We start from the raw sequence: 24,494 nt of genomic DNA on the forward strand, positions 1-24,494 counted from the left end.
GGGGCTTGAACTCACCATCCCCAGATTAAGAGTCCCATACTGTAGTGACTCAGCCAGCCAGGTGCCCCTCCCCAAGGACTTTAAAATATTCAACATCATCCTCCCCACGAATTAAGCAGAAACATGTTGTTTTTTTCTCCATATAAAGATCAGGAAGTTGAGTACCTGAGGGGCTAACTATCTGCGGTCCCCAAGTACCTAACTGACATAGCTGGGTTTTGATGTGAAGATGGAAGCAGAGATTGAAGTGAATTCCAGAAACACCAAAATGCTGCCAATGACTCAAGGATAGAAGAGGTGAGGAACAAATCTTCCCTCAAGCCTCCGAAGGCAGGGTGGTTTTACTGACACCGTGACTTCATAGTTCTGGACTCCAGAACTATGAGAAAGTAAATTTCTATTGTTTTAAGCCATCAATTTTATGGCAATTAGGTTACAGCAGCCACAATAAGCAAATACAGAGCAGAAGTTTTTCTTTTTTTAATGAAACAATGTTAAAAATTAGAGGCAAGGATTAGAATATTAGCAGTGTTCAATAATTAAAATGGAATTCAGACATAAATGAGATTAGAATGTGTATATATTGAATTATAAGTGGACACCTTATTAAGGTATACAGATAATCTAAAAGATTTGGGTTTAACAAATATCTCAGTTGTGGAGTGGTTATGAAAAAGATCAGAAAGCAACAGTGTATCTCTTTTTTAACATTTTCACAGTGTAGTTAAATTTGACAGGAAACACTGATGTAATAAACACAAATCTATTACAGATACCTAAATCTAGTACCTGCATTTATTGCAATTCAAATAGAGTAATAAAAACATTCTAACAGACCTCTTTAAAGTGCAAAGGGGACTGTGCTCACTAATTCACTAAACACTAAGGGTGAACACAGTCATAGTAGTAACTGGAAAAGAAATGGCAAAAATATATTCAGCAATTTACAGTCCTTTACTATTTGATACTTTGAAATCTAAAACACATTTCCCTTTGGTTTGTTTTTAATTACCTTTAGGGGGTGGGATTATATTTGCTATCTATAGTAAAAGGAAATGTTTATATTCAAAGCTTTTTATCAATTGCAGATGTTTTGTTGACAACCAATGTAGCAAACAATTCCACAGTGGTTTACTTTAACCTTTAACCAACTGAGAATCTAGTGTCTTAATCTTGGGGAGAAAAATACAAATTTTGAAATCATAAGTTCTTTAGGCCAAAGAAAGTTCTCAGTGGTGGTGCTGTAGATGGGTGGGGAAAGCTCGTCCTTCTATTCAAAGACTTTCCAGGGAATCAAAGTTTTATGTCACCACAGAAGCAATTCTATATTACATTGTGAATTGTAAAGGGGAGAACAAAGAAGTATCCACAAATGAGGAAACTTACCAACCTTATTAAAGAATCTTTGAATATTTTCTCTACTCAAAAGCATTTTCTGAATTGAGAAGGGGTTCTCATTTTGCTAATAACTCAGCCAGAGCCTAGAATTTCCTGAAGTGATAGTTTTCAAAGAAAAAAAAGCACTAGATGTAATAGGAATATTTTTTTTTTTTTTCAACGTTTACCCATTTTTGGGACAGAGAGAGACAGAGCATGAACGGGCGAGGGGCAGAGAGAGAGGGAGACACAGAATCGGAAACAGGCTCCAGGCTCCGAGCCATCAGCCCAGAGCCCGACGCGGGGCTCGAACTCACGGACCGCGAGACCGTGACCTGGCTGAAGTCGGACGCTCAACCGACTGCGCCACCCAGGCGCCCCGATAATAGGAATATTAAAATACACACATGATGGTTTCATTCATGTTATATAAGTATAGGGTTGTAAGGATCAAGCTACTTTCCTTTCTAGTACTTAGAAGAGAAAAAATGATCCTCCTCCCCTTTTCTCTTTATGGTTTTTTTGTAGAGCATCATAATACAACACAGTTCCATGCACTTTTTACCAGCAGAATAAAATAATCGGACAAGCTTTATAAAGAAGAATTTCTCACATTAACAGTTATATACCTATAAATGCAAACTGGAACAGGGTCAACTGTACTCAGAACCCAGGAGTCTTAGTGGTAGGAAAGACTTGAGATGCATAGTCCATTCTCCTACTTAAAGGAAGACACTTTGTAAAGGCTTTGTAAAGGATGAATTTCAACCTGTTTGAATATACAAATGAAAGAAGGCTCATTATGTCACGAAGCCATTTCTTCATTGTTTAACAGTTTTGCCACTGTTTGCATAAAAGCCATTCTGTGTGTGTGTGTGTGTGTGTGTGTGTGTGTGTGTGTGTGTGAGACCCCGTGATGTGTGTGCGTTAGGTACCCTTTATTGAAGATTTTCTTAAACCAGATACTGGGTTCAACACCATACATGGATTATATCAAGGCAGTGTTTCTCAATCTGGGTTTCCTTTTTGCCCCATTTACCTCCAGGGAACATTTGGCAATGTCTGGAGAAATCTTTGTCACAACAGCAAGAGGAGGATGCCACTGACATTTAGTAGGAAGAGGTCACCAATGCTGCTAAACATCTTATAATGCACAGGGCAGCCCCTAACAACAAAGCATATATATCCCTAAATTATCAACAATGTTCATCTTGCAAAACTCTGATTTGAAGTAAAAGCAGAATGAATGTTCACTAGCTAAATAAATGGTAGGTCTTGTTATAAAAACGAGGGGCAAAGGAACATGTTTTTTTCCCCCTGTAATACAGCACTATTTTCTACAATGAAGGATTATAAAAAGATTATTTTAGAGTTTTTTTTAGATGCTTATTTATATTTGAGAGAGAGGGAGAGAGACTGTGTAGGGGAGAGATGGAGACAATCTGAAGCGGGCTCCAGGCTTTGAGCTGTCTGTAAGCACAGAGCTCGATGCTGGGCTGAAACTCATGAACCTCATGAGCTGTGAGATCTCGACCTGAGCCAAAGTTGGCCGCTTAACCAACTGAGCCACCAACGCGCCCCTAAAAATATTACTTTAAAACATTTTGTTATTTTCATGCAACATATTCACATGACTCAAGATTCAAAAGGTATGCAAAGATATGTATATAGTCTAAAATCTTTCTCCTACCCCACACCTGGACTACCCAAGTCCTGTCCATCGAGGAACCAGTGTTACCAATTTCTTGTTTATTTATCCAGAAGTCCTCTATGCATCGGTAAATGCACACATACACAGACACATGTGGACACAAATACTGTATACATTCTTCCCATGGTGTTTTTATTATTTAATCCATTTTAGAGATTATGTTCTAGCATGACACAAAGAGTTTCCATGTTTCTTTTTAAGGTGGTAGAGTATTTCATTGTATGGATTTCACTGTACTTTATGTAACCTCTCCTCTCTCTATGGATACATTTCCATTTTTTTCTATAAGTAGATTCGACAAGTAGAATTACCAAAGAAGAAAGTTTGTGTTTGTAATTTTTATTGGCTATTTTCCAAATTACCCTGCATTAAAGTTGTACCTGTTTCCATTTTGTAACTTTTCAAATTTTCTCTCACTGTTTATACCTTCTCATCAAAAACTTTCTCGGGGCGCCTGGGTGGCTTGGTCGGTTAAGCGTCCGACTTCGGCTCAGGTCATGATCTCACGGTCCGTGAGTTCGAGCCCCATGTCGGGCTCTGTGCTGACAGCTCAGAGCCTGGAGCCTGTTTCAGATTCTGTGTCTCCCTCTCTCTCTGCCCCTTCCCCTGTTCATGCTCTGTCTTTCCCTGTCTCAAAAATAAATAAACATTAAAAAAAAAATTAAAAAAAAAAAAACTTTCTAGGAATAAATAAAAAGGTTGGTACACCAGACAGTATTTTGTTCCTATCATGTTCTCAGGACTCAACTATTCAGAATCTGCCTACAAGAGGTTTTTTTTTTTAACCTGCTTTTAATTGTGGTAAAACATATATAACATAAAGTTTACCCTTTTAACCATTTTTAAGTGTAAAATTAAGTGCCATTAAGTATATTTATAATATTGTGTGACGGTCACCACAATTTCCAAAATTTTTCATCACACCAAATGGATGAAATTCTAATTATTAAGCAATAATTCCCCATTCAGCCTCCCCTCAATAGCCTTGAATCTAATTTGTGTCCATGAATTTGTCTATTCCAGACATTTCATGAAGGTGGAATCATATAGTATTTGTTCTTTTGTGTCTGGCTTATTTCACCTTAGCATGAAGTTTTCAAGGTCCATCCATGTTGTAACATGTATTAGAATTTCATTCCTTTTTTAAGGCGTTTTATCTATCTCTTGATAGACATATATTTGTTCACAGCTTTTGGCTACTGTGAACAATGCTGCTATGCATACTGGAATACAAGAATCTGTTCGAGTCCCTGTTTTTAGTTCTTTTGAGTATGTACCTAGGAGCATAATTGCTGGGTCATATAGTAATGTTACATTTAACTTCTTAAGGAACCATCAAATTGTTCTCCATAGTGACTAAACTATTTTAGATTCCCACCAGCATTGTACTAGGGTTCCAATTTTTTCACACTCTTGCAAATAACATTTGTTATTTTTCATTTTGAAAATAAAATTATAGCCATTGTAGTAGGTATACAGTGGTATATCATGGTTTTGATTTGCATTCCCCTAATAACTAATGATTTTGAGCATGTCTTCATAGGCCTATTGACCTTTTATATGTCTTCTTTGGAGAAATGTCTGTTCAGGTTCTTTGCCTATTTTAAAATTGGGCTGTCTGTCTTTATATTGTTTGTCTTTTATTGTTCATTATTCCTCCTCGTACCCTGAATCAAAACCTTACTCAAATTAATTTTCACCCATTCATCATAAGTCTGCTTCCTTGAGAGAAGACAGAATCCTTTTACTCTAATAGGCACATAACCATTAAATTTGGTTTCCTGCCCAATTCTGGCAAGGCATAATTTACCTTTTCAAGAGGATTAAGATAATGGTGAAAAGTATCAAGGATTTTATTTCCTAAAATATTTTAGGTAAATTTTTCAAGGGATAATCTTACCTCTGAATTTGAGAAAGAATATTTGTAAATACATTCATAAGCAAGCAATGATAACTCTAATAAAAAGGTTAATTATCTAAAATGGGTCAGAAATTCTTTTGCAGATATTTTTAAACAAATTATACAAACCTAGGCAAAAAAAAAAACTATATACTACAAAACCTACACAAACTGTCAAAATTTGTTGTCTATTCAAATTCACTTTGGAAACATATTGTAGGTTAATTTAATTACATTCAGATTAGGTGTGACTAAAAGGTAATGAAACAAATCTAATCACTGGAAAAATTAGAAATTTTAAGTTTTCTAGAACCCTCCAAATTATACTGATAGTGTTTTATGTATGTAAATTAAATAGCTAAAAAGTAATTTAGACACAAATGAGATCAGAATATGTATAGGGGTGCCCGGGTGGCTCAGTTGGTTAAGCAGCTGATTGTTGATCACAGCTCAGGTCTTGATCTCAGGGTCGTGAGTTCAAGCCCTGCACTGGGCTTCATGCTGGGTGTGAAGCCTACTTAAAAACAATAAATAAAACAAACTTAAGAAAAAGAATATGTATACATTAAATTGTGAGTGGACTTATACTTTTAATATCTACAGATAATCCAAATGACTTGGCTTTAACAAATATTTAGCTGTTGAGTAGCTGAGAAAAAAATCATAAAGCAATAGTATCTTTCCTCTTGAACATTTTCACAGTGCAACTTAATATGTTAGGAACCTTGATTTAATCAATATAAATTCAACAACGTAAATGGAAATAAAAAGGTTCTAGATTCCTAATATATTGTCATTGGTCAGGCCTGTATTTTGTAATGGTTTACAACAGGAGTGTATTCAAATTAAATGGTAGACAAAATCCTGGGTCCATTAAGTGTTAAATCAACAATAACAACAAAAATTTGAAGAGAATGATTGAAGACAATACAAAGTAATGACATCACCGACACTACTACTGATACTACTACTACTATTAATTGATAATAATTGATTGAATAAGATTTACTAAATGCCAAGTAACAAGTGTTTCTATATACTACATATATTAACTCACCATAACCTCCACAAGTAGGCAATCTTATAGTGTCCATTTTACAGATAAGAGAATGGAAGCATGGGATTGTAAGTGATTTGTCCAACCTCACAAGGAGAAGATCCAGGATATGGACCCAAATAGACTGGCTCTGAATCTAAATACCTAACTCTTTTATCAGTGGTCCCCAAACTTATTTCCACATTGACAACTCCTGGGTGTCCTACAAAAATTACAATGATCAGGCCATAACCCCAATCAACTAATTCCCAATCTCTAGGGATGGAACACAGGCACATGTATTTTTTGAAGCTACACAGGTGATTCCAGTGTACAGACAAAGTTGGGAATCCTAGGTAGCCTTAAATCATGGAAATCAAAGAAACCAGAATTATCAAGCAGAAAACCTACAACTGAAGCATTAAGAAGAAGGGATAATCTTAAACATAAAATAAACCACAACAAATAACACATGACATTCTTATACCACTAAAGAAAAAAAAAGAGTTTAAGCTGAAGCAAGATGAAATTGGGTATCCTGAGTATTAATATTCTACTTACCAAAACAACATGAGGTAATAAGCATTTTAAAGAAAAGGGTGTCTGCTCTTTATTTGGAATGAAAGTGGTATTATGTTGAGAAACAGGCAATAGATAGACAATTCTAAAATTTGAATGGAACCAGAAAAGACCCTGAACAGCCAAAGTAATGTTGAAAAGCAAAGCAAAGTGGGAGGCATCACAATTCGGAATTTTAAGCTGTATTACAAAGCTGTAATCATTAGGACAGTATGGCACTGGCACAAAAACAGACACATAGATCAATGGAATAGAATAGAGGACTCAGAAGTGGACCTACAATTATATGGTCAATTCAACTTTGACAAAGCAGTAAAGAATATCCAATGGGGAAAAAAATAGTCTCTTCAACAAATGGTGCTGGGAAAACTGGCAGTGACATGCAGAAGAATGAAGCTGGTCCACTTTCTGACACCATACACAAAAATAAATTCAAAATGGATGAAAGACCTAAATGTGAGACAGGAAACCATCAAAATCCTAGAGGAGAACATAGGCAACAACCTCTTTGAACCGCGCTGTAGCAATTTCTTACTAGACATGTCTCTGGAGGTTGGGAAACAAAGCAAAAATGAACTACTGGGACTTCATCAAGATGAAAAACTTCTACACAGTGAAGGAAGCAATCAGCAGAACTAAAAGGCAACGAATGGAATGGGAGAAGAAATTTGCAAATGACATATCTGATAAAGGGTTAGTATCCAAAATCTATAAGGAACTTAGCAAACTGAACATCCAAAAAATGAACAATCCAGTTAAGAAATGGGCAGGAGACATTAATAGACATTTCTTCCAAGAAGACATACAAATGGCTAACAGACACACGAAAAGATGCTCAACATCACTCATCATCAGGGAAATACAAATCAAAACCATAATGAGATACCACCTCACACCTGTCAGAATAGCTAAAACAAACAACTCAGGAAACAACAGATGTTGCCAAAGATGCAGAGAAAAGGGGAACTCTCTTACATGGTTGGTGGGAATCCAAACTGGTGCAGCCACTCTGGAAAACAGCGTGGAGGTTCCTCAGAAATTTAAAAATAGAGCTACCCTATGACATAGCAATTGTAGTACTAGGTATTTATCCAAAGGATACAAAAGTGCTGATTCAAAGGGACACACACACCCCAATGTTTATAACAGCACTATCAACAATAGGCAAATTATGGAAAGAGCCCAAATGTCCATCGACTGATGAATGGCTAAAGAAGATATAGCCATACACACACACACACACACACACACACACACACACACTGGAATATTAGCCATCAAAAAGAATGAAATCTTGGGGTGCCTGGGTGGCTTAGTTGGTTAGGCATCTGGCTCTTGATTTTGGCTCAGGTCACGATCTCACTGTTCATGAATTTGAGCCCCACATCCGGCTCCATGCTGACAATGTGGAACCTGATTGGTATTCTCTCTCTCCCCCTCTCTATATACCCCTCTCCAACTCATGCACACACACACACACACACACACACACACACACACACACTCTCTCTCTCTCTCTCTCTCTCTCTCTCTCTCTCAAAATAAATAAACTTAAAAAGAATGAAATCTTGTCATGTGCAATCATGTGGATGACACTAGAGTGATTATGCCAAGTGAAATAAATCAGTCAGAGAAAGACAAGTATATGATTTCACTCATATATGGAATTTAAGAAACAAAACAGATGAATATAGGTGAAGGGAAGGAAAAATAAAGTAAGTAAAAACAGAGATGGAGGTGAACCATAAGAGATGGGCTAAATGGGTGAGGGGCATTAAGGAGGGCAATTGTGATGAGCACTGGGTGTTACATGTAAGTAATGGATCACTAAATTCTACTCCTGAAACCAGTACTTTACTACATGTTACCTAACTTGAATTTAAATAAAATCTTAGAAGAAACAAATAGACAATTCAAAGATTCTTACCATTCTCTGTATTTCAATGTGTAATGATAGTTCAAAGTTTATGATATTCTCTAAAGGCAAGTAGGCAAAATCCTTATTCTAATACTTGAGATATACAAAAATAATGTTTTACTGTTTCCCCAAAATGGGTTGTATATATGAAACTAGAATGCATGTTGCATGGATTCCTAGTACAAACCAAACAGGAAGTCAGAAAAGGGAACATCAACTACAAACTCAAACATATGTAAGAGAATCATGTTTTTCCTTGCTCTTTATTTGGAACCTAATTATGAATGCTCATTGTCATGTGTCACATACATTGCAGAACTATTCAAAGTTGAGAATAATGAAAGAACTAGAAATGATGTAAGAATGTGTGAAATTGAGCAGGTCACTTAATTTATTTATCCTCAATTTATTTATCTCAAGGATTGTCAGACTTTTACTGTAGAGTGTTAGGTAGCAATATTTTTAAACTTTGCAGGCTACCTACAGTCTCTTACATACCTTCTTCTCCTTCCTCCTCCTCCTCTTCCTCCTCTTTGCCATCCTTTAAAAATGTGAAAACCATTCTTAGCCATGGGCTGTATGAAAATAGACTGTGGCCAGACTGGCTCCTTGTTTGTAGTCTGCCAACCCCTGATTAGATACTGCATTTCAAAAATGGCACCATCTAATGCTTTGGTTCTAAGCCAGAGGTGATTTTGTTCTTTTTCAGGGAATGTTTGTCAATGTCTGGAGACATTTTTGGTTGTCACCTGGGGTGGGGGACAGACATACTGTGTTACACACATCTAGTATGTTGAGGCTGGAGATGTTGCTAAACATCTTACAACACACAGAACAAGCTCTCACAGCACTTATCTGGGCCAAAGGGTCAAGTTTAAGAAGCTCTTGACTAATGGCCATTTTCTTTCAATTATAGGGACAGTAAAGAGATTAAGTATATTTAATCACCCTTTATCCAGGATTGTGGTTAATTTATATTTATTCAATCAGTGAGACAGATCTGCATAACAGTGTTAGACTTAACAAGCTCTGAGATCCTGCAAGCTATACTACCATGGAGAAAATAAAAAAAGATGAATTTGATAACCTCAAATTATGAGAGTCAAGTGCAGTTACAGCCTTAAACATGTGTGATTCACAGAGAGGAGAAGGGAACTAACTAGGTAGTACTAGATTTGGAACTGTGACATATCAAATATGTTCAGACCACTGAATGAGAAAACCAGAGCCGGGAATTGCTAGTACTCTGAAGATGGTAATTTTGAGCCTAGAATCTGCTTATTTTTACCTGTCCATAAAATCGTGATATATCTTCTATGAATTTGGGGTAAAGAATCATGTGAGAAACAATAAAAAGAATCACGTGAGACATACTGGATCACCAAAAATGTGCAAGGGAAATTTTACACATTACTAATTCCAGTAAGAGGATGATGCTCAAATTGACACTTGTAATTTTTTTTCTTACTGTGTAGTAATTGCATTTTCATGGCACTGCATTCTTTCTTTAAAAAACTTTTCACTGTATTGCTTTTTAAAATGTTAAATATTCATCTCTTTAAATTCTAATACATTTAACATTATATAAAAAAGTGATTATTAGGAAACCTGATTATAAATTCTAAGAAATTCACTCTAGCATATCCTATTAAAATTGGATTCTAGGCTCACCTCTGAAGTTTTGATTTGGAAAGCTTTACCTCTGATGTTATTGAAGGCATTAGTTTGTATTAGCAATAAAAAAAAAAAAAACAGTGTTGCATGTCTGAGAAGATTTTGAATGAGAATTCTGATTTCTACTTGTTATTTCTGTAACAACAAAATAAGTAATCTTTTAAGGGATTTTACATAGGTAATTCTGTCGTATAACACAGTATTGAAAACTGACAACTTAGAACTATCCAGAGAGGTATGTTTGTTGCTTTTCTTTTATTCTAGACATGCAAAGATAATACATCGGTTAAGTGTGATAGATCTGGGGTGGAGAATGAGGAGTAGTGAGAGATAGTGTTGACATAAGAGCAGTAGATACATCTCAGATCATGGAGAGCTTTAAAAATCATATGAAAGAGTTTGGGTTTAGGCTATTGAAAGCTTAATTTGGGAAAGTAAAATAATCAGATTTGTGTTGTAGTGACATTATTCCAGATGTTTAGTGACATTATTTTGGAAGTCTTGTGGAAGAAGGATTGGAGGGGCTTAGGGTTGAGAGAGGGAAACCATTGAGAAGAACACAGAAATCATTCAGGGGAGCAAGGAGGGTGTTCACTAAGGATGGAACAGTGGGAATAAAGAGGAAGGGGGCAGATATTAAAGGAATAAGGAAACATGAGCCTGGATTGGCTGTAAAGGAGGTAGTAAAGAAGGAGACTAAGTAAAAACTCTAAGATTACTGATTTAGGATGCTGAGGAAACACTTTATCTATATCATCTCTTTTAGTCTATGATGTAAAAATTATTATCTACATTATGCAGATGAAGACACTTGGGTTAAGCAACTTGCCCAAGACCATACAAAGAAAAGCTGCAAAGCCAGGATTTGAACCTAGGATCATCTAATGTCAGAGCACATGCTTTCAACTTTTCTCAATAACTAGGGTGCATAATACAGGAATATGAGGATATTTGTGATGTTAGGTAAGACAAAGCATTATGTTTTGGAAACATGGAGCCTGAGATGGTTATAGAATAGCTAGATCATATAGTAGGCAACTAAATGATTGGAATTTTTAAATTTGGTTTTATACTACCCTCCTATATTATATTCTAGCTTATTAGATTTTACAATGATGACAATGGCAAATATTTATATAGTATGTCCCAATGTAAAAAGACCAGTGATAATGCAAGCATTCTATAGAACATATTGGGAAACAGACTGTGGAAAAAGGTCCAATTAACTTTTTCATTAGTCATTTTTAACTATATTACACATTAACACTTCAGTACACTTCACAAAATAGCAATTTGAGCTTTTATTCAACCACATTTACTAGAAAAGTGGGAACTAAATTAAACACAGTCTAGAAAACAAATAGTGCAAAAAATTTCATGAATATTAATAGAAAACCAGACAAATGTAATGTACTTGAGTTTGTATCACAAAATGTACAATTCATTCTTTTGTGGAATTGCTATTTCCAAACAAGATGGATTGCTTTAGTCACTTTAAAAAATGTTAAAATGTAAAACATCCATGGAAGAAAGAAGATAGGCTCAGATTATGAGAAATAGATTTCTTAATGAAGGAATGAGGTTTTGAATAACGTGCTCCCTTTGGCAGCATCTTAACAAGATCACATTTGGTGAACATGAATCATTAGTAAACTATGAAACAATGAACAAACACACACATCCAGATAAGACTGTAGGTTGCTGTGGATTTGCTAGAAATTCCCATCTGTCATTATTTCTGATTTTTTTACCTTGTCCTAAAATCATTAATAGGGTACATGTAGTCAATGTGAATTGTATGCCTGATACAAAACACATCAGGATTTAATTTATTGAGTGGTATTTCATTAGTTCAGATGAGTTGAAATATGGCATTTCATTTTCTAAAACTGTGTGGGAACATTCATCATATAGATACTTAAATTATAATTTAGACACTGAGTAAAGTTTCGGTGTATCTGAATAAAATTGAATAAACATCCTAAATGAACCAAAATTCATTTTAGATCAAACTGACTTTTTCTGATTAGTGATATGTTAAAATTTCCTCATGTAAGATTAATCAGAGGCAATCCCCCCCCCCCATTTTTATTAAACTATATGAGACTACTCCTTATTCATGGAGCTATTTTCATGAAGTAGAACATTTTTAGTGGTTTGATTTATTTACTTTATCTTACCTGATTTCAAAATACCTGATGGACAAATGAAGGGATCAAATCAGCTGGGTACTTTAATCTATACAATTAAAATTTTTAATAGATCATTCATTCATTTATCTGTATTTTACTTAAGTATTATTGTGATAATTACTAAAAAAGAAAGATGACCTCTTTTGGATAGTAATCTAACCTGAGTCAAGTGCTTGGGGAACAGTAAAGTTTCTGCTGCTATCATTACTAGACTAATGCAGTTTTGAAAAACAGCAAATTGATCCCTGTTACCTGAATAGTAACCGTAAAATCTACTAAGATATTTCTGGCAGAGTCACAGTTGGTTGTGACTTTGGTTGTGAAAAAAATTACAAAACATTCAAAAAGAGTAAAATCTCTTCAAATCAACAGGAAAAAGGCTTGTTGGATTTAATGAACTACCGGTTCTCCTAATCTGAAATATAGCATTGATTAAGCAATGTAGGATCCTCTTGCACATGGAGAAATCTACACCATGTCTTATATCTGGGGAAGTGTATGTCAACTTTACTTGTCTTCCTTCGGTTTGCTTTAAGTTCTAAATGCCCGTTAGGGGTGCCTGGGTGGCTTAGTCAATTGAGTGTCCAACTCTTGATTTCAGGTCAGGTCAGGATCTCACAGTTTGTGAGATTGAGCCCCTCACTGGGCAGACAGCATGGATCCTGCTTAAGATTCTCTCTCTCTTTCCCTCTCTCTCTGCTCCTCCCCCACTCTCTCTCTCTCTCTCTCTCAAAATAAACTTAAAAAAATAAATGCCCATTATTCATTATGTACAGGGTATGATTATTGCCATTTTCTAATATTACTGAAAATGAAAATGTCTTTCCTCTTTTCTTTATACACATACAGCTTGAGTTTTGGGATTATAATCGAAAGTATTAAATTTGATCTACTAATTTACTGATATTTTTGTGGAACTCTAGGAATATAAGATATAACACTTACTGGAAAAATTTTTACAAAAACAATGAATTATGGGCATATAGTTAACACAATATAGTAATAGTGTACACTTAGAAGGGGTTAAGGTGGCAAATTTTATGTTATGCATTTTTTTACCCCAAAAAGCAATGAGTTATATTATTTACAATCATATAATTCATTTGACAAATTTTTAAAGTTTAAGTTTATTTTTAATTTTTAAATTTTTTAGCTAAAAATTTTTTTAATGTTTATTTATTTTTTGAGAGAGAGGGAGCACGAGCAGGGAAGGGCAGAGAGAGAGAGGGAAACAGAGGATCTGAATCAGGTTCTTCACTGTCAGTGCAGAGCCCGATGTGGGGCATGAACTCATGAACCTCGAGATCATGACCCAAACCAAAGTTAGACACTTAACCAACTGAGCCACCCAGGCATCCCAATTAATTTCCATTTTTATTTTTAGACAGGAAGTAGGGTTTATTAGCGGGCATGAAGAAGGAGGGGGCAGTGCCAGTTCTCATGAGTGCGGAGCCTGCCATTTATCAAGAGGCCACCATTAGGGATGTATTTGACTCCACAGCCATCTGCAATGAGCCACCTTTCAGCCACCATGTCTTCAAATTTGTCCACATTCAACCTAGTAAATCCCCACTTCTTGGAAATGTGGATCTTCTAGTAGCCAGGGAACTTGAACTTGGCCATTCATAGGGCCTCAATCACATGCTCCTTGTTCTGCAGCTTGGTATGGATGGACATGCTGAGTTGGCCAATGTGGATGCTGGCTGCTGTGCCCTGGGGCTTTCCAATTTTAGTATATGTGCTGCCGAAGTGAGCACACCCTGGGGCTTTCCAAAGGTACCCTGCATAACTGTTTGGAGACTGTCAGCCCCAGCACAGGACAACATCTTGTTGATATGGATGACATGGAAAGGTGGAGAGACAGTCCTTCTTTACCACAGCTTTTCACCATGTATATACTTGTTGGCACAAATATGGGCAGCCTCCAGGGCTTCAGAGGAGAGCTGCTCATATTTATCTGACACCACGTGCCCACATAGTGGGAACTCATCCACTTTTGCCTTTTTCCACGCCAGGTCAAAGATGCAGATCTTGGCATCAAGGACACCTTTGTAAGAAGTGAGCCTTTGGATATGGCTTGTTCGTACAATACTGGTAACACCAAGTGGGGTGGCGGCCCATGGTGACACCAGGATCTTCAGTGGCATGCCGAAAGAAAAGGGCTAAAGTTTATTTTTCAGTAATCTGTACACTCAATGTGGGGCTCAAACTCACAACCTTAAGATTAAGCGTCACACTCTCTTCTGACTGAGCCAGCCTGGTGCCCCCATTTTGCAGTTTTCAATTGGCTTTATATTTCATTTACTCATAATCTGCATTAGAATAAACTGGCAACTGCCTTAATTTACTTTTTTGGGACTAAACCCCAAAACTCATACATAATTTTATTTGAAAAAGTCGCTTGGACCCAACTGTACAACAAACACCTGAATCATAATGAAATCTCTCTTCTCTGCTATCTCCTTCATGCCCTCTTTTAAGGACAATATCAATAGCACCAGATTGGGGTTAGAATATCTGTAAGAGACACTGACTTTTACAATCCTTTAGTCATTATTTCAATATAAAGATACCTAAAATAACACCACAGCTCTTCATCAAGTCACTGGGAAGTAAAAATATATTAGGTTGAACTACGTGAAATTGTGAGTATAACATTTTTAGCACATAAAAATGCAATTTTATATGTCTCAATTTAATAGCTGTAACAACATTTTTTATTGACTGTCTACTCTGTTCTTAGAACTAAAACAGGAAATTTGAATACATGATCTTAATATCTATATTTACAAAACAGGAATTATTACCCCCATTTCATAGATGAAGAAGTTGAAGTTCAGAAAGGTTAAGTTTCTTGTCTTAGTGGTCAGAAGACTACTTCTGACTCCAAATTGTGGATATTCTTGACTAATAACAGAGAAGCCTTTCCTGTTTTTCTTGTTGCCAAGGAAGAAAAATAATGGTGACATGTGGAGGCCATGATGAGTGAGATGTAGATTTCCTGTCACTGTGTCTTGCCCACTTGTGAACCCATCTAATTCGTGGGTTCCAGATGACAAATTATGGAGGCCCGAAATGGTTACTTGTATGAAGGAGACAACTTTCCAGTTTGAAGTTTAGAGTTTCTTTTACTTTTAGAATCCAATTCTTCTGGGGGGTTTAGGGTTACCAGTTCTTAAGACAGGAACAATGAATAGGATTTACAGACACTAGGGAATTAGTCTGACCTTTTTGCATATGGAATCTTCTTTTATCAGGAAATAAGAGATAACTTTTAATTTTTTTATTTAATTTTTTTTAATGTTTGTTTATTTTTGAGAGAGAGAGAGAGGGGAGGGGGTAGGGAGAGAGAGGTAGACACAGAATCCAAAGCAGGCTCCAGGCTCTGAGCTGTCAGCACAGAGCCTGATGTGGGGCTTGAATCCACAAGCTGTGAGATCCTGACCTGAGCTGAAGTCAGACATTTAACTCACTAAGCCACCCAGGTGCCCCAAGAGATAACTTTCAAATAGAGACAAAAGCATTGTGAAACAAGTGAAAACTATTAGAAATGGTAGAGTGAGAATAAATTTGGGAAAAATGGACTTCAGTAAACATTTTAGAAAGAGAAATGACAGGGGAAGTTCTTTACAAGTTAAAACTGTTGTTTATGAGTAATTATACTTTTTTACCCTCTGTATTCTTTTTTAAAAGTTTTTATTTAAATTCCATTTAGTTAACACTGTTACCACCTGGTGCTCATAACAGCAAGTGCCTTCTTTAGTCCCCATCACCTAACCCATCCCTCAACCCCCCTTCTCTCTGGTAACCATCAGTTTATGCTCTATGGTCAAGAGTCTCTTTTTTGGTTTGCCTCCCTTTCCCTTCCCCAACCCCCCTCCCCCACCCCACACACACTTTGCTCATTTGTTTTTTTTTTTTCTTAAATTCCACGTATGAGTGAAACCATATGGTATTTGTCTTTCTCTGACTAATTCTACTTTTAAATAGATTCCCTGACAAAACATTTTGGGTTTGACATTCTGGAATTTGTGCAAGTATACTAGGAACCAGCTGAGATAAAGGTATGGATCAGGGCCTTAAAGTTTATTTAAATGGAAAGAATATTTTTCTGAAATTGATTTGTGAAGCAGGTGTGTAGCTGCTGCCTACTGGGTAGGAGTTTGAGCTATAAGATTAAAAAAATTAAGGAGCTATAAATTTTCTTATTTTGGGATTATCTACAGTATTAAAGATTCTGATGTGCAGGGTTAAGTGTTAATGCTAATAAAATAGGGGCTATTTCTGAGTTCCTTACATCCACATTTCACACTTAAATTTGTTCTTAGAAAGGTAACTTCATAGCACTGGGACTGAAAGGGATGGGAGAAAAAAATCCTTAAATGGAAAGAGCCCCAGTATTGTGGTGATCCACAAATTCTCCAGGGAAAACATTTTGGAAAGGATTTGTCTTCCTTTTTTTTCTTGTTATTTAAGATTTTTATCTTGATATCTATGACTTCTAAATGGAGAAGAAAGGCTAGAAAATAACTGCTTTTATTAAAAAATTTTTCATACAGTTTACAGTTAGGTTGTAAATGTTTTCTACTTTGAGATTTTTGGATAATAAACATTATTACTGAAAATAAAACAAAGAGATAATGTCGACATATGGTGTGACAGAACTTGCAAAGTTAATTTTTCTTAGTTGGCAATTTCTTATCAGGTTCCAAATTAGAAATGGAAAACATATTTTTGGTAAACTAAAGTTTTTTGGAGAAGGTATCCTTTTTAAATAGCCGCTTTATCTTTGAAATTACTATAGTATACAAATTGGGAGTTTGCATATGCTATATTTAAATCTAGTAAAAAAATGTGGATATTTGCATTAAAACTTTGTTTCTATCCTCTGTGCTTGTTTTAAGATGGTGATGCATGGAAGATGCCTCAGAATTACTTGTAACATTATGGTGTGGGGGAAGTGAAGGAACGAAAATTACTTAGATGTAATGTGGATTATGAAGTTGTAATTGGAGTGTGTTTTCATTTAATTTTGAGTGTGTATTTGTTAACTCATTACTTCTGAAAATAATCATTTTTTTGAAAATTAATGGGCTTTAAAATTGTCTTAAGTAAGCATTTAGGTGGAATTTTAAAATTTATAGGATTTGGCACATATGTCTATTTTTGACTGTTAAGTTCAATTTTATTCTCTGACATTTTAAATTTCTTTTGGAAATTTTAATGTAGTGCATAACTAAGATAAAAGATATTAGTTTGCACCTGTAGAAGAGGGAATTATAAAATAAGGACTGAAAGCCAACTATGTCATGCATAAAATTATTGGAACACAGCTATATCCACTTATTTGCATACTTTTGATGGTGGCTCTTGGAGCCACAACAGTAGAACTGAGTAGCAGCAACACAGACTGTATGTACCGAAAGTCTAAATATTTACTATCTGGCCCTTTTTTTTTAAATTTTTTTTTTTTTCCCAACGTTTATTTATTTTTGGGACAGAGAGAGACAGCATGAACGGGGGAGGGGCAGAGAGAGAGGGAGACACAGAATCGGAAACAGGCTCCAGGTTCTGAGCCATCAGCCCAGAGCCTGACGCGGGGCTCGAACTCACGGACCGCGAGATCGTGACCTGGCTGAAGTCGGACGCTTAACCGACTGCGCCACCCAGGCGCCCCTATCTGGCCCTTTACTTGTCAATCCCTGCCTTATACTTCATGTAAAGCTGGATTTTGAGCTTCATGATGGTCTATGACAAAGAATAGTTAAGAGAACTATGGTAAGGAGGAAATAAAAGAAAAAAAACATAACTTAGTTTAAATAGAAGTATTCGTATCAAAATCTGGAATCAAATTTTGGTCCACAGAAATGAAAATAAAGAATATTTAGAAAATAGATCTAAGAGCAGGTATTTGTCGACTTTTGAAGTTCAACCATGGTTATTTACTAAGTACATGGGTACTATACCGGTAATTCTAAATGAACAGTGACTTTAAGCTTTCTGGTCCCTTAGAGTTGGGTGGTGCCTGAGCTTACTTTTGCTTCTTAAGATAGGGGGTGATGGGCTCCAATGATGCTGACAGAGGATTATATAGACCTGCACAGTTTGAAATGTGTGTGTGGGGTGTGTGTGTGTGTGTGTGTGTGTATGGTATATGAATGAAAAAGCCTATTCCCTTAAAATGATAATGTTGGCTAAAATAGCTACAATTTTCAGGAAAATAAGAGTCATGCTGCATAAAAATTCAAAAGTTGGTTGAGAATGGGGAAAATGTATTCTCCTCTATTAAAGAGGTCTGAAAAGGAGGCTTCAATGTGGCTCATCAAATAGTGAGCTAAAAGATAAGTGCTTTGTATGTACAAAATGGTAAGTGCTTTGCCCTTTAAAAAGGAAATACAGAGAATGCTGCCCTTTTAATATGTCCTGTAGCCTGCCCTGGATTTGAGGATGAACAGAGATGGCACTAAAAATGATAAAGCAATAAATCATAAAGCCCCAAAGTTCCTTTTGTGTCACAGCTCTTACATGTTCAGAAGGCAATAACAATCTTCAGTACACATCAATTTCCCTCCGTGGGATGGAAACTGGAGAAACTGTGAGAGAAAATACTGAAGAGGAATAAAGAAATGTTTCTGCCTCTCTTTCATTTTCCTTACTTTGAATTTGTGCTGTCCACATGTTAATTGGAGATCTTAATAGTTTTAGCTATAATTTGATATCTAAAGCAGAAAGAAAAAAAATACGGGTCTGTATCTCAGCTGGAATCCAAAATAAACATAATCATTTTTTTTTAATGTTCAAAGCATTTTAGTTTCCTTTCACTCTCTTCATGTTTACCTCTTTTCTTTTCATAGTTGAAACTCACCAACTCCTCTCTGCATGGTTGTCTTCTAGTGTCTACAATGCCAGCATAAGTGAGAAAAGGTAAAAAGCTGTTAGAAAAACCTGTCTTTTAGAAAGTTCATCAACATATAATTTAACATATTAATGATGAGTAAGAGTAGAAATTTCCTTGTAATTATAAAAGTAAGGAGAGTGTTATGCTAAGTGAAATAAGTCAGGCAGAGAAGGACAGATACCATATGTTTTCACTCATATGTGGATTCTGAGAAACCATAAGAGACTCTTAAATACTGAGAACTGAGGGTTGATGGGGGGTGGGGGGAGGAGTGGGTGATAGGCATTGAGGAGGGCCCCTGTTGGGATGAGCACTGGGTGTTGTATGGAAACCAATTTGACAATAAATTTCATTAAAAAAAGAATTATAAAGCAGCAGGTCATTTTCTTGGTTATTGATGGATTGGACTTGGGGTCATTTGTAGGTTTAATTTGGGGACCTGGTCAGAACCAGGAAATAATAATAGTTCCATGACTGCAAAAGTTTCCTGTGGACCTTTCTCTAAATGTTCATGAAAAGACTTCTTTTCTTTTAGTAATAAGATTTAACTCTTTGGTATACCACCTCAGGAAAAAATATAGTTGGTGACTTCAAAATGGGGACTAAAGGTGTCTTCCTTTATTTCAAAAGCATTTAACCTTGGGATTAATTTTTATGGTAGAGTCAGGACAATTTCTGCAATGTTCAGAAGACTAAGAACCACAAACCTCCTATGAACAGCCCAGACAGTGATCCAGGAACGAAGCTCCTTGTCCATTTTGTCCACACAGAGTAGCCTGCCATGCAGTTCCCTCTTCACCTCTCCAGATATGCTCCTTGGGACTGAATCAAAACTAGTCTACCACTTGAGTAATTTAGTGGGTTCTCTCTATTTCTCCCTGAACTTCATCAGATTTGTTCTTTCTACATGTTTTTGGTCATGTAGTTTTGGCACCTACCACTTTACTCTTTCTGATGTTTGCTTTCAAGCTTTTCTCAGATGAATTGCCTCCAGTCAATTAACACCTTCCTCTGGCTGACTTGTGCAGCTCCATGTGACAGAATGATTTATACAAAGTATATCTTTGGTCTTCATCCACAGTTCCTAAAAACTCTTCAGAGTTATAAAGGTGAAACAGGTGTCTTATTATTAATAAGGTGACTTTTGGACCCCACCCAAGGGTAGGGGCTGGTTGCCAGGAGGACTAACCATGTAATTAGAGGGATGGAACTTTTAGTTCTACTCTCCCAACTCCAGGGAAGGGAGAGGGCCTGAAGGTTGAATCAGCCAGTTATTGCCAATGACTTAGTCAATCATGACTATGTAATTAAGTCTTCATAAAAACACAAGAGAAGAAAGCTTTTGACCCTTTTTGTGAGAGCTTCCATATTTGGGGAACCAAAACACTTTCATGTGCCACTGAGCTGGATCCCAAGAGCCACAAGGGTAGAAGCTCCTTTGTTCAGGACCTTGACCTATGTATTTCTTCATCTGGTTTGATTCAAATCCTTTATTGTATTCTTTAATAAAGTTGTAAGTGTAAGTGTTTTTCCTTGAGTTCTGTGAGCCACTCTAGCAAACTGAACTGAAGGAAGAGGTTGTTGGAATCTCCTATCTATAGCCAGTCAGTCTGACGCACAGATAACTGCCTGGAGCTTGTGACTGGCATCTGAACTAGGGGGTTGGAGAAAGTGATATGGTATGGTAGGGCTGAACATTTACCCTGTGGAATATGATACTATTTCTGGGTAGACAGTGTGAGAATTGAGTTGAATTTTTGGATACCCTGCCAGTAACTGAGAACTGCTTGGTGTTATGCATGGAGAACCCTCCACACTCAAACACGTTGGAACTGGGTCCAGGAACCTTTAAAGATGCTATATCAGTATCAATTATCTTTAAGTACCTCCACTTGACTTTCCCCATGCTGTTTAGTTTTTTTTTTTTAATTAGTTTTCATAATAACACAGAGTGCCAGATCTGGAGCCAGACTGCCTGGGCTTGTATCCTAGTTAGCTGGGTGACCTTGAACAAATTAACATCTCTGTGCTCAATTTCCTCTTTTTAAAATTGGCGATGATAGTAGCACTTTTCTTATAGGATTGTTAAGATGACTAAATACAAGTACAAGATTTGAAATAGTGCTGGGGATACAGTAAGTATTTAGGAATCGGTTTTCTCTTTAAAGATTTTTCCAGTTTTTCTAATATAATTGGCAAATTATAATATATTAAAAGTGTACAATGGGATCATTTGATATATGTACACATGGTAAAGGGACTCCCACCATTGAATTAATTAACACCTCCATCACCTCACAAACATACATTTTTTTCCCCCATTTTTGGTGAGAACACTTAAGTTCTACTTTCTTAGCAAACAAATTATGCAATACAATATTATCAATTGTAGTCGCTATATCATACATTAGTCCTCAGACCTTATTCATTCCATAACAAGTCTGTATTCTTTAACCAGTATCTCCCTATTTCCCACCCTGCTTTCATCTCCTGACAACCACCATTCTACTCTCTGTTTCTATAAATTTGATTTTATTCCCTCAACAATTCTACATATAACTGATACCATGCAGTATCTGTTTTTCTCTGTTTGTCTGGCTTATAATTAGCATAGGGCCTCTGGGTTCACCCATGTTGTCATAAATTGCAGGATTTCCTTCCTTTTTTAATGCTGAATAATATTCCATTGTGTGTTTGCTGGTGCATGTATGTGTAGATTTTCTTTATCCATCAACAAAGGTTGTTTTCATACTTTGACTAATGTGAATAATGGTGAAATGAACATGCAAATATGGATATCTCTTTGAGATACTGATTTTGTTAACTTTGAATATATATCTAGAAGTAAATCTTATGGTAGTTCTATTTTTAGTTTCTTGAGGAAGCTCCATACTGTTTTCTACAGCGGCTGCACCAATTTACATTTTCACCAACAGTGCACAAGTGTTTCCTTTTCTCTACATCCTCACCAGCAATTTGTTATCTCTGGTCTTTTTGATAATAGCCATCCTGATAAGTGTGGGATGATATCTCCTTGTGGTTTTGATGTCTATTTCCCTGATGAGTAATGATGTTCAGTACCTTTTCAGGTACCTGTTGGCCACTTGTATGTCTTCTTTGGAAAAATGTCTATTCAGCTGCTTTGCCCATTTAAAAACCTGGATTATTTGGGTTTTTTTCTTTGCAATTGAGTTATGTATGAGATTCTTGTATATTTTGGATAGTAGCTCTTTATTAAAAATGTGGTTTTCAAATATTTCCTATTTCACATGTTGCCTTTTCCTTTTGTTGCTGATTTCCTTTGATGGCAGAAGCTTTTTATTTTGATCCAGTTTCACTTGTTTATTTTTGCTTTGTTGCCTTTGCTTTTGGTGTCAAATCTAAGAAATTATTACCAATACCAATGTCAAGATACTTACTATGTTTTACTCTATAAGTTTTAACGTTTCAGGTCTTATATTCAAGTCTTAATCCATTTTTAGTTGATGTTTATGTATGGTGTAAGATAGAGGTCCAGTTTCATTTTCTCATGTGCCTATACAGTTTTTCTTCCCTTCCCCATCTTTGTCTGACTCCTGCACACAGCAGCACTGGTCTGGACAAGTTATGGATGAGGCACAGACATCAGGCACAGAGACCCTCTTCTTAGCCTTCTTCGCCTCAGGTTCCCCAATGCTGCATTCTCAATTTTCATCACTAAGAAACAAAATCTCTAAATAACTCTGTTCAGTAGAGCCCTAACATCTGTTTAGATCAAGAGGCCTTCTCAGCACTCTGGAAAGCAGTGTGGAGGTTCCTCAGAAAATTAAAAATAGACCTACCCTATGACCCAGCAATAGCACTGCTAGGAATTTACCCAAGGGATACAGCAGTACTGATGCATAGGGGCACTTGTACCCCAATGTTTATAGCAGCACTCTCAACAATAGCCAAATTATGGAAAGAGCCTAAATGTCCATCAACTGATGAACGGATAAAGAAATTGTGGCTTATATACACAATGGAGTACTACATGGCAATGAGAAAGAACGAAATATGGCCCTTTGTAGCAACGTGGATGGAACTGGAGACTGTGATGCTAAGTGAAATAAGCCATACAGAGAAAGACAGATACCGTATGTTTTCACTCTTATGTGGATCCTGAGAAACTTAACAGAAATCCATGGAGGAGGGGAAGGAAAAAAAAAAAAAAAAAAAAGAGGTTAGAGTGGGAGAGAGCCAAAGCATAAGAGACTGTTAAAAACTGAGAACAAACTGAGGGTTGATGGGGGGTGGGAGGGAGGGGAGGGTGGGTGATGGGCATTGAAGAAGGCATCTTTTGGGATGAGCACTGGGTGTTGTATGGAAACCAATTTGACAATAAATTTCATATATTGAAAAAAAAAATAAAAACTTACATACAAAAAAAAAAGAGGCCTTCTTAGTACTTATAAATATGAGTTGGTCAAGAGGTGGGGGGAATGGGTTTCTTTTCCAGAAACCAGGGGAAAGGCCAGTTCTTGCACCAGTTTTGCCACCAGAAACCCTAAATACTGTCAAAGTACCCACTCTGCAGAGTTTATCTTGGAAATGTATAACCATAACTCTTCAGGGTCATTCAACTAAAAGGCAACCTCTTGATTAGGTAGATGTACTCCATGGGAAAGAGCAAAATGGAGTAAACAAGAGGAGAAGATAGAGAAGACATTGAAAAGAAACAGGCCAAAATGCAAAATATCAAGTGGTTTCAACAGTTCAAGCCAGTGAGTGCTTCCTTTTGCCATTGTGTATGAAGTTGGCTGTGTGTTTTTATTATGTTAAAGTATGTTCCTTCCATACCCGGTTTATTAATAGTTTTTATCATGAAAGAATTTTGAATTTTTTCAAATTCTTTTTCTGTATCTATTAAGATGATCATGATTGTTAGCCTTCATTCTGTTAACATCAATTCATTTGCAGATGTTGAACCATCCTTGTATCCCTGGAATAAATCTCACATGATCATGGTGTATGATCTTTTTAATGTGTTGTTTAATTCAGTTTGCTAGTATTTTATTGAGAATTTTTGCATCTATGTTCATCAGCAATATTGGCCTGTAATTTTAATTTCTTATAGTGTCCTAGTTTAGTTTTGGTCTCAGAGTAATGCGGGGCTCCTAAAAATGAGTTTAGAAGTGTTCCTTCCTCTCCTAATTTTTGGAAGAGTTTGAGAAGAATTAGTATTAATTCT

General features: G+C 36.3%; 1 protein-coding gene and 1 pseudogene across 1 annotated transcript in view; both read right to left on the reverse strand.

The window, feature by feature from the left end:
- Window positions 1-24,494, reverse strand: part of LOC112861989 (EGF-like photoreceptor maintenance factor) — a 320,134-nt gene that overhangs the window by 246,276 nt on the left and 49,364 nt on the right. The gene's annotated exons all lie outside the window — the stretch shown is intronic.
- On the reverse strand, window positions 13,879-14,610 carry LOC112861990 (large ribosomal subunit protein uL16-like; annotated as a pseudogene).

This window comes from Puma concolor, chromosome B2 (assembly GCF_028749965.1).
Source record: "Puma concolor isolate L17-30 chromosome B2, mPumCon1.1.hap2, whole genome shotgun sequence".
NCBI classification, from domain to species: domain Eukaryota; kingdom Metazoa; phylum Chordata; class Mammalia; order Carnivora; family Felidae; genus Puma; species Puma concolor.